The following is an 11,596-nucleotide window of genomic DNA, read 5'->3' as shown; positions in this document are numbered from 1 at the left end:
ATACGATGCGTTACGCACTGTCAAGTGGAGAAAATCTCACGCAGCAAACTCTCCACGCTCCGAACGACTCCACGGGTGATGTTTGGAGCCGGTCGCACGCAACATTAGTTCGTCGTATTGTTTCGTTCAGATCGGTCTGCCAAGGAAGTGGACGCATCTGTCTTTTGTGGCGTATATTCGTCATCGTTATTGTTATTGTTGCTACCAATCTGTGTGGCATTCGGTAGTGTTTGTGCGCGTGCGGAGGAATATTTACCCCATGCTGGTGAAAGAATCCTACCCACGATTTGGATGCAGCAGTGCTGTACGTGGATCTTCTTTGCCTCCCCAACAGCTACAGCACCGCAATCGTGCTTGGGCGCTTTGGGGCTGTGTTTCGAGCGTGCTAATCGTGGTGCTGGTACCGACGAGGATTCGTCTTCCAAAGATGGCGCACGGATGAGGCCTGTTATTGGTGTGCGTGTGTGTGTGTATGTTGGGGAGTGATGGATTCAACACCGTGTCATTATCATCGCCGATCCGGTTGCTTGTGATGAAGATCGACATTGATTTCTATCGCTATGCAAAGTGAAACAGATAATGAAAAAAGATGGCCAACCCAGGCCAACGAAGCGAGCGAGAAGCATTGATTCGTGTGTGGAAGGGTTGAAGCGTGTGTGCGTTCTCTGTCCGATTCTACGATCAATGTGCGTGATCCTTGTGACAAGGTTTAATTTGCAAAGTGATTAACTAATAATCGTATCGGTAGTGTGCGTACGTACGTTTGTTGTGTGCGTATCGCTGTATCGTTTAGGTGAATTGTTTTTGAAAATTGCATCATTTTCCTCAATGCAAATCATCGTTCGTGGCGTCAAATACGACAACTTGAGGTGAACGTGATCACCATTACCTGAATTGCATCGTCAACCGTATACTGCAATCGATCGAAGCTGAACACCGGATTTGGAAGTACTTGGGGAGGGGGAAGAAGACATCCAACGGAATGTGGATGGCAAAGACGTCCGTCAACAGTTCCGGCCGAACCGTCGTCGCCCAAATAGGGCTCGTTATCCAATATATCGTCAAAATCGAACCAGGTATGGATAAGTGATCGATGTGAGGAAAGCGAAACTCGATTCGTTTAATGAGCGTTAGATCGTGCTGGCTTTTTCGAGGCAAAACAAATCCAGAAAGGACAAAAACTATTGGATGATCTGTAAGAATTTGTCGCACACTGCCAGGAATTCTTAAACCAATCAGATGCAGAACTAAGTTCCTTTGAAGCTTTCAGCTGCAGTAGTGACAGATGATATTTGTCTCTTGATCATGTCCGTCAGTATGGTAAGATTATGCTGGATTCCAACAAAGCACAAATATTACATCGAAAAGTTTAACCTTGGTAGATATTTACATTACCCTATGTCTCCATTATCTTCGTTGTCCCCTACCCATGAGACGTAACTGGAACACTTTTTTGATCGATCTTTGCATGTTCCAAACTTAACAAGATATTGATTGTTATTACATTCCAAACATTGCACGGGATTCCATGCCAAACCAATCATATCCTAACGGAATTGGGGAGTTATACGCTGTACATTGCGTTACATTGTGAGTAACTTCCTTTGGAGTGTGCTGCGAAGGTAAAATTCTTATCTAATCAAATAAGTAAACAGAGCTGAACATGTTTGATAGTGTTGAATGGTTAGTAATAAAACCAATCGGTTGTTATATTGTTGATAGCAGCAGCAGCGTGGGTGTTGACACACTCTTTTACATACTACTCATGTAATTGGTGGAGGGTAAACACATTAAGAATCATTAGAAAACAATATTTTTTTAATAAATAATCGCACACTCTCACCTATCTCGTCTTACGCAATCCCGTCCCCATTAGATGGATACTGATCTTAGACCAGACCAGACTATAAATTGAAGCACCCTGGGAGCATGTCTTCCATCCTTCACCAACGTCCTAACGATCGTGGTTTGGTTGTGTTTTTCCCACATGTACCACAATATCGAAGCATTTCCCATAAATCTCGCACACGGGGTCTGAAACGAGTGTCATTTCGTGCTCATGCTGGCCCATCCACGAAGGTTATTTGACGACGCAAAAAAAAAAAACATTCCATTCCGTTTTCACCTTTGCTGGTACGGCTAGTATCCAGTAACACGAGGTTTATTCCGTTCGGTACTAATTTGTGTCCAATATCGATATGGTCGGAATGTTTGGAATAGCTTGCGGTCGGCGGATTGTACGAACAGGTGGCGTGAGTTTTCACACGCGGTGTTCCGGACCGTGAAAGTGGCGATGGAGAAATTTCGTTCGAAGCACCACGAAATCGCACCCTTTAGGTGCGGACGATTTATCGTGCAGCAGGGCCCATTCATCCCTATGTATTTGCATAGAAACGTGTGTTTTTTTTTCTTCGTTAAAATGTCGCTACGTAATCTTGTTGAACTGTTTTGTAAGGCTTCATGGAGTGTCTTAACGAGTGACATTCATTGGATCCTCTCAATAAGTTAATTAGCGTACGGATAATGGAATTATGATTCCAATTTTTTCACCATGTCCAAATTAGGGGTTGAATGATTCATCCTCTACCAAAATAAACGTTCAATTCCACAGAATAATTTGCGTACACAGCTGCTATAGGCCTCGCAAACAAATCTCGCCGAAAGATATCGTTCTGCATACAAAGCTATTTCTATACGGCTCTCTTCGCCGTAAACGCGATAAAATTGTGTCCAAAATTTTACTCCAAATGGTCTTCAAACTCAATGCGCCCTTTAAATGTGTGACGTCCGAGGTGACGTCCGAACACCGACGGCAACTAAGTCAACACGAACAGCACGACGACGACGAGCGGCACGAAGATTTTCCCCCAGAACAAATAGTTGTGCTAATCAGAAGGTAATCAGTAGTGTTCGTAAGTGCGCTATATTATTTGCTATGGTAAATATAGTCTCCCCTAACCGTAGACAACCCAACGGGTGAATCAAACCTTTCACTGACGTACGAAAAGAGGTTTGTGTATATATCGATGCCCTGAAGGGTCGTGGCCTTTCGATACTATTTGCTGACCCAGATAACGCCCGCCAAAGGAGTCTGCCAACAGGGCACGTGGGTTACGCCTGCCCATAATTTGAACGTAATGCATCATCGTGCGTAAAGGGAATTTGAGGATGATATTTTGAACTAGTTCTCGTTTTTAAGTTTATTTTCATCCTCTTGCCTTTTTAAAGCGGAGCAAACAGGGCGAAGTGTCAAAAACGAAAGCATCGTTCGGGGTAAATTAACACCGACGTGTGAAAAGCGCCTTAGAATGGGAGAACTTCCGAAGGTTTGGCCCCGATATAGGCAACACGGTGACCATGGTTAAGGGAGAAAGCATCACCTCAAAGCGAGAATGCAACGGTAAATGTTAAGAATTGAAGGCACGTGCTATTCAAACAGCAACTGGAGAAGCATCCATTCGAAATAGGTTACTTTGGAACCCGGTCTCGTCCCGGTTGGTTCTCTCGCTTTTGATGTGAGTTGTGATGGGACGTGCTCCAGAAACGTGTTTGGTTGCATGTTAAACATATAAACAAAATAACCCCCTCCCCCCTTTCTACCCTAAAACAACGTCCTTGCACAGAGCCACCTTTCACCAGGCGCGAGACATGCGTGGCGTTCAACTGCAAACTAACTCCACACGCTTTCAAGGTAATGTAGCAGTCACCTCAAATGCTCGACGTGCGTGATCCCAACAAGATCTCGCGCTGTGTTTCAGCAGACTTGTGTCTAATCTAGTTTTTGTGCGGCTTTGTGTCCAGCAATCTGAAGCTAGAGGTTTTATCCACTGTGGAAAGATTACAGTCCTGAAAGCTTCTTGTATGGTCACCAAAGCTCTTTCACGAACTATCATATGGGAGGTTCATTTTCGTAACAATCACAACACCTGTCAACGCCCTCTGCTCGATTTTCTTCGGGCTTCTTAATGATGGGTGTGTTGTAGTAACGATAATTGCCATTGGAAGGTTACGTGAACTTTTCACAGGTCGAGGAAAATCACCCAACCTCGGAGGGTGCGTTGTTTTTCACCCGCCAGCCGACGTGGGAGTCTTCCCGTTATAACGCGATTTTCTTCCAATTTGGCGCGATCTCCGTCTGATCGCGGTGTCTACGTTCGAACCAGCTGGCAGGTTAGACTTAGTTTTTGAAGAGTTATGTTATCCATTCTCACGTCGTAAACAACACCTTGCCACACTTTTCCTTCGCGGGTGTAGTTCCACGTAGTGTCTCCCCCTTTCACTGATTGCTGCCCGCTGCCAACGAACGGAGCCACCAGGTGCATTCTATGAGGGGTGTCGTCTGAGCAAGGTTACAATTGCATCTCTGATGCGCGTGCGGCAGGAACGTTCCCAATGCACGCATCTGCTTTAGTGCTTTAGTCTCCCCGTCTGTGTTACATCGACATCGGGGAGATTTAGAGGGTGTCTTCGGTGCTGCGATGCGATGATGCTGGTTGACACGTGGATGAGTTATGCCTTGTAAGGTGCGATTGTGGCATACTATCACGCAGCCCATTGTTAGGCATTAAAAGGCATAATCAAGTGGTAATTCCAGTGGAGGCCGTGCTTGTTGCCATGTCTGTACGCCAGCATTAATGGATACTTATTGAGAAGATGTAATCAAGTAGAACTTCATTTAGGGAGTCTCTGTCTTGGTTTTTTTTTTGTAAACCATTATGTATAAAATTTTTCACAACTTCAGCTTTTTTTGACGATTTTGACTATTTCTTTGTGGGTAGATCGAGTCACTCCCAGTAAGCAATACCAACGTATAAATTGGAGGACTACAAAGTAGCCTCAGAATGCTTCCGGAAACCATTATTATGTGTCAACCTTCTCCGATGCTGCTACTCCGACCTTCTGATAGACATCAAATGCGGGTATTATAAATATTTACGGACAACCAATAAATGAATCGCATTCGGTTTTGCTTGCAACACGTTGCGCGTGTGTGTTTGAAAATGTCATGCGGCATGTTTCACGCTTGATCATGCTGTTCATGCAGTGTTGTGCAAACATTTGCATTGGCTACTGCTGCTCAAGAAAAGAGGTTTGTGTAAAAGACTTGCCAGCTCCAGACCACACATTGATTAACGAAAACGAACCGTATGTCTATATCGATTGTTTAGTAACATGTTGAGAAATGTTTGTCTCTTCACAGTTCATCTGCATCAACACCCGCTGGTTGGGAAGATTACCGATGTGGGCTGATGTTCAACTTCATGAGCTACTCGGAGCTAGAATATACGAAATGGTGCATTATTAGACCCAAAAGATGATCAAAGATGAAGAAGAAGAACTCTTTTGTTCATTAATCACGTTCTGGGCACTTTCCTTCCCATTAGCCTGCTCAACAGAACCTTCTCTTGCGCAGTTGGTTTTTGTTCCTTAACGATCGTAGCTCGGCCGATCTACAAAGTGCAATCTACCGCATCTCTTCCGTCCAAAAAGGCACGAAACGCGCACACCAACTTTGCGTGACTTACGATCGCAAACAACGCCCGAATAAGCGGGGATGCCGTTTTGCTGCGTCGAAGCTAATAACAATCTTGTTCATTTATTGTTTCAGACACCCGGGGAGTCTGGCACCGACCGGTTTCCCGCCCGGTTTTCATCCACCCGCGCGAACAAAGCTGCCGTTTGCAAACCGATTGTATATGCGGCAGACTTGGTTCGTCTTTCGCGTCCATCACGCTCTTCATGATTGGAGCCCATCTTTTTTCCGTTCGTTTGGGTTTAGCTCACATTAAAATTAATCTGTTATATGCTTGCGCGATGGATGAGTCGCGCTTGAGAGGGCTCGTTGATTTGTTGGTCTGAGAAGCGCAAAAGGGTTGTATTGGACGAGCCGCAAAGTTTGGCCGAAAAGCGTACATGAATGAGCATCGCTTGTTGTGAGCGTCTTCCGGCAGGAATTTTCGAAGAAATATATTCAATTTCCTTTCCGCCGGTAGGGAACGACATGTTTGAAGGAGCCTGGGCTCCAATTGACTGTTGAGCAATAGTGCCCACGGCAATAGCGACTGTTTGCTCTGTTTATCTCTCTCTCTCTCTGGAAGCAACAACAACCGAATGGAAGCAATTTCCGATGCTGATAACGAAAACAACGCGTTGCCTCAAGTGGATCAAATGGACCTAATGATGTCACTTTTTGCGGGAGAGAAAGCGTAAAGCAAATTACAAAAAGCGACGCATTGACATTGCATTTATGCAGTTTTCTCAAGCAGCAAAATTCCCTGGGCGTTACGGTTGCAGTTAGAATAATGGGCATCTCTTTGCACCAACAGCAGATTTGGTACCGGGTACCTCCGTTTGTACTGAAACACGCAGAACTTGACCGTAATCCTAGCTTTTATTGAAGCTGAACGTATTACTGCTGCCTTTAAATACTGATTCCACTTGAATATCGGAGAAATTCCGCTTACGCCACGAAATTACTTCATTTAGCTACCAACGTCGCTAGTATGACAGCAGCTAATTGAGAGCTTGCTGAGAAAAAATTACACCTGCAGAAGGTCTTATCCCGAGTCGCTCGAGACATCATTCAGTTCCTACTGAATTAACAAAGCCAACCAGCTACAACTGGTAAGCTTCATGAGCTTTGGGTTGGCATAGCCTTCAAAGATCGAGAAAAATGTTTAATTGAAAGCATGTTTTACTGCCGTCAATTATGAGACTGAACAAACGCCACACTGGAGTGGTATTTGGAGACGTTTAGAGGGCTTTCTGTAAGGTGCCACATTCCGGGCCAGATGTGAAGTTTGCCGAGTGGAGTGGAGCTGTGCCTGCAATCCACACACAGCACACCGTTTGACAATTGTAATCAGTATTTATGACATTCCCCAGCAACGGATGACTGTGAATTTTCTCGTCCACACGTAACCAGACTAGCCACCATGCCATTCCATCGTTTTGGTGACCGCTTTCTTTGCCCTTTGTAAAGTTCCGAAAAAGTGATGGAATTTCTACCGCGTGAAAACTTCTACACACATTTGCTCCATCAACGTTCAAACTCCCCGGTGTCCCCGTACCGGTGTGTCGTAAGAAGCTCGGAGAGAAATTTGCCCTGGCCTCAGAAAAAAACACCAACTTCCAGCTTCGCTTAAACGAGCCTCCGGGACAATAACCACTTGAGCTAAGCGACTCGTTAAATACCGCCAGCGACAAAAATCAAATGATGGTGCCGGGGTGAAGATCGTCGAGAGGATTGTGAGCCGAGAGTGTCAATTTTATTTAGTATCTCAACCTCCTCCCCCCGATTTGTCGCTGGATTCCAGTCCAATAGCGATGGGGTGTGCATGGGGTTATATGCTGATGCATTTTCGGCTGGAAGGCCATGCGGGGAAAACTCAGGAAGCCATCGGAGAAAGTTCAACTCTGTTGCAACCAACAAACCTCCAACCGAGGCTTCGGTCAGGTTTTCCGGCGGGCGTTCGAATGGCCACCACAACTGTCCAAAGTGTGTGTGGTGGATGAAACTTTCACGCATCATCTCGCACCATCTCCATTATATCGACCAAGATTTTTGACGTTTCGGCAAAATAATGGTACAGGTACAGGGGCACAGCTTATTCTGCATTATTCGCCGATTCCATTATTAAAGCAATCAATTCTAATGAATGTTCCACGCATCTTTCGGGAGGTGCTGTGAAGAGCCGGTCGCTTGTCGTGCTTGGCGATCACAGACGAAACTCTGGAGAATGAAGGCTGTGTGGAAAACATCGTACACTTTCCATTTTATCTGCGATGAAAATGTTTGTTCCGGACAGGCCAATGACCACGGTGCAGTGTGATCCATGCCCGCACTTTGGAAGTATGGACGGCAAAATCAAATAATGATCCAATTTTCATATAGCTCCCATTACGATCAGGTGGGCGTCGGAGGAAGGAGCGTGAACTCCATAAGGAAGACGGCCCCCCCGTAAACGGCAATAATCGTTTGCCAAAAATATCGGGTGAAATTGAGCCTAACACGTGCGGGATCTTGGCAAAGTTCAAAATGCATCGCTCAAGTTGCCAATGGTGTTCGATGCAACGCGCAAACCATTAGGAATTAAGTGTAGGAGTACCTCAATTAAAATGTTTATCTGCGATCGTTTGCGATGAAACACAATATTGCCATTTTAGCAACCGTTTCGAACATTTAAACTGTATTTGATTAGAATTTTGCTTTCTCGGTGGTCATTAGTATCAGCGATTCTTAGAAGGTCGTCTTGGCTATTATATGTTGCAAGATTGGAGATAACCATTAATACGTCTGTCTTTTGTGTCCCAACTCACGGCACTGGCCTTATTGTGGGAGTTCGAATTTTGCATACTGATTACGTTCCGTCGATCGTCCAAACTCGAGGGCGAAGTATGTTTGCACTTGCTGTGACTTGCCGTGACGCACACTTGTGCAAGAGTGCCCGGGTATTTCCAGTTCACGGCGAGACCATGGAAGAACGGTTCATTGGCTGCCTTCGGTAAGGGTATCATCTTTCAAAAGTGTCGTGTGGCGGGGTGCACACAACTCGTCCCTACACCTACCCAAGCCTCCAGTCCAGTAGCCGAAACATTCGAATCGTAAAATGACCATCGCGCATCAGGAACATGCGAGGTGCGACGAACGACCTGAAGACGCAGTGCAAATAAATCAGTCACTTCATACGGCAGGGTATCAACCATTACCGAGAATGGAGTAGACTCGGTTGACTGAATCAATGCTTGTGGTCACCGAATACGTGCGTATCAAATAGACCCCGAGCTTCGTCATACAGAAACCCTTCTCACCCAGTTTCTAATGAGTGACACAATTTCTCCGTAAGGCGTAGCTCCGTAAAGCGTATGGAAGAAGGGGTTTGTGTTAGTTTTATTAGCTGAAATCGAAAAGCCTGCAAGGGAGAGTAACGTGGGCTGCCACTGCTAACCTGTTCCTAAGACCAGGGCATGCATTTCCTGTGCGGTTTAGATCATATGATCGACACCTGATCGCATCTTTACAGTAGCCAAGCGCATCGGAACTGGTTTAAGCGGAAGCAACCGGACCTGCGACTGCTCCCGATACCTCAATCCCGAGGCGAGATCTTAATAAAGTGAAACAAAAAGTGGATTCTCGGCACATCAATGAGCAGTGGCGCAAGTTTCTCCAATTGACAATTGCACCATCCCGAAGGTTCATCCCGCTATCCACTAAGGCAACAAAAATACAATCTCACAAGCGCCGCCAGGGCTTCTTGATTCGATCAAAGGATCCCCTGCATTTGTCCCCTTTTTCCCGGCCGAGCCACCCGAGGGTTAGGGCAGGAATTTCTCCAATATGACGTGCAACTCGCTTGACAAGGGTGTGCGTGACACACAAAAAAATATGGACCCGGCACTGCAACACACGCTGGAATGGAACTTTCGACGCGCCAGTCATCCCGGTTTGTGAGTTTGCGGAACCTGTGGGCCGAGGATTTTGTGATTTCGCTTTTTTCCACCGCAGTGGAGCCGTTTTTTTATCGCTCCATTGCCAACATTCTTCAAAGTTGTTGTGGTCCTTTTTAGATCGTGGTTCGCTGTTTTTTTTGCGAAGCTGTGTGTGTGTGTGTGTGTGTGGACCTTTGTTGGAATCGGGTTCTGCTTTCCTGTTTTGTTAAGGCCCCTACCAACCCCAGACCCGTAGGAAGAAGTTGTTCCTGGTCATGGGGCACTCTGGATGTAGGAACACTAGACGATCATCTTGTGAGATTGCCTCTAGTTTTGCTGAAGACCATTCGGTTTGATTGAACAGGTTTTGAAGTCGGTGCGGAGTGTAACTTCTCCACTTCAACGAAGCGGCGAATAAAACAACAGCAAAAAAAAACACCTTCAAACAAACAAGATGCCCTTCCGGAACATTGATGGGCACATTCGCCACCAGCTGGGTCTCCTCGACTTCACGCATCCGTGTCAGGCTGCAGTCGTACACATTCTCCCGGCTGGCCATCGTTTGATGTGCTTTGGCGTGCAAGCCTTTAGGAATTCAGTGGCATATGTGTGCGGATCGCCGCTTCCACAACAACACCGAGGACGGGTTTTTTCCGCGGCGCGTTGCCCTCCCCGATGTGGCATTTAACAGCGAAAGCTTATGTATTTACGCTGTACCATCCGCGCCATGCTGAACTCTAGCGCGATCGTATGCTTATTGCTTTACGGTTTTCTGGCTCCCAAAATCGGTCGTTCGATTCCAACCTAACGGGAGATAGCATTTCGTAGCGAACAGCGAACCGTTCCAATCGTGGAACAGGTTGCCTGAGAGTCCTCTTATCCAGCTTGATCATCTTAATTTAGGCCACCAGGGAATGGTGAGCGCCTGGGAGTTAATGAACTAATAAGCGATTAAACCGTGCATTTTGAGATGAGCTTGGCATTTGGCGAGTGAGGCGATTTTGCCTCAATGTTCATTCTAAATAGTTCTAATGATCTTCAATCTTCAGTAGAGCCTGGTGCGAAGAGTTTCCTCCACAACATGCGGTTAATTTAATTGATCACGACCACCATATGTTGCGCTCGGCAATTGTGTTCCAAATAGTATCTCAGTTCAATATTAATGAAAGTGACACATACACTTTCTTCCCAAACCGGTCAGATACGGGTTACCTCTTTTGCAGCCAGGAAGTAGACTATCGGGAAGTGATTGCGTTGATTGGAGACGACTTCTGAAGTAGGTTTAGGTAGATGTGTTTAACCCCAAATTAAATACCGCCTTTTCGGACCAGCCAGTTCGTCCCAAAACTGTGAAATTATATCACAGCAAATGATGTCACACGTCCACGATCAATCTGGTTTGCTGCACGCGCGTAATCGGCGACAAAGGTTACCCGGGTATAATCGGAATTAATGCACAAACATCTCCCGGGAATGGTCGACAGGAAGAAACGGTTATCTTTTAATATGCAAAACCACCCCAAAACAAAACAACACCCGATTGGTAAAGTGGTGAAAGATGGCTCTGTATAGTCGGATGACCGCGTTTTCCTGCGGCCGTATCATCACCGCATGCAAAAACGTACCAATTTTATGTTTATTTATTTCTGGTCGCATTTCCATAGTCAAGGAATGTCGTCGAACCGTTTCCTTCACTGTTTGGCTCGGCGATATATTGTTTTATTGTGTGTCAACAACATCATTTCTCCTCCATGCATTGCTTCAACCATAAACTGCCATTGCCAGTGTTGTGTTGATTATTAATGCAATTGTTTTCGATTTCATGTGTGGTGTGCCCTTTTTATCGACCACCTTTCGGGTGTGTGTTGCCTGAATGAAACGTATCTGCTTGCACATCACGTCACGCCCTGCAAATACAACTTTGCAGCATACGCACGTGCACATCAGTTCGGACTCGATATGAGGCTACTAAATCGCTGCCCCGTTTTGAGAAGCGGTACCTCTACCCTAAGGCTCCTTATTTAGTGGCCTCTGCATAGACGAGGCCGGCAGTCGGTCCGACTGTCGGTAGGATCGGTCCAAACGTTGATTTATCTTCCTGGTTGTGGCTTCCCTCGGCGATACGGGAGGGTTACGCAATGGAAAGCACCTGCCGGGCACGTTTTCC

The sequence above is a fragment of the Anopheles marshallii genome, chromosome 3, assembly GCF_943734725.1.
Source record: "Anopheles marshallii chromosome 3, idAnoMarsDA_429_01, whole genome shotgun sequence".
Classification (NCBI taxonomy): Eukaryota; Metazoa; Arthropoda; class Insecta; order Diptera; family Culicidae; genus Anopheles; species Anopheles marshallii.
This window is presented reverse-complemented; position numbering follows the sequence as displayed.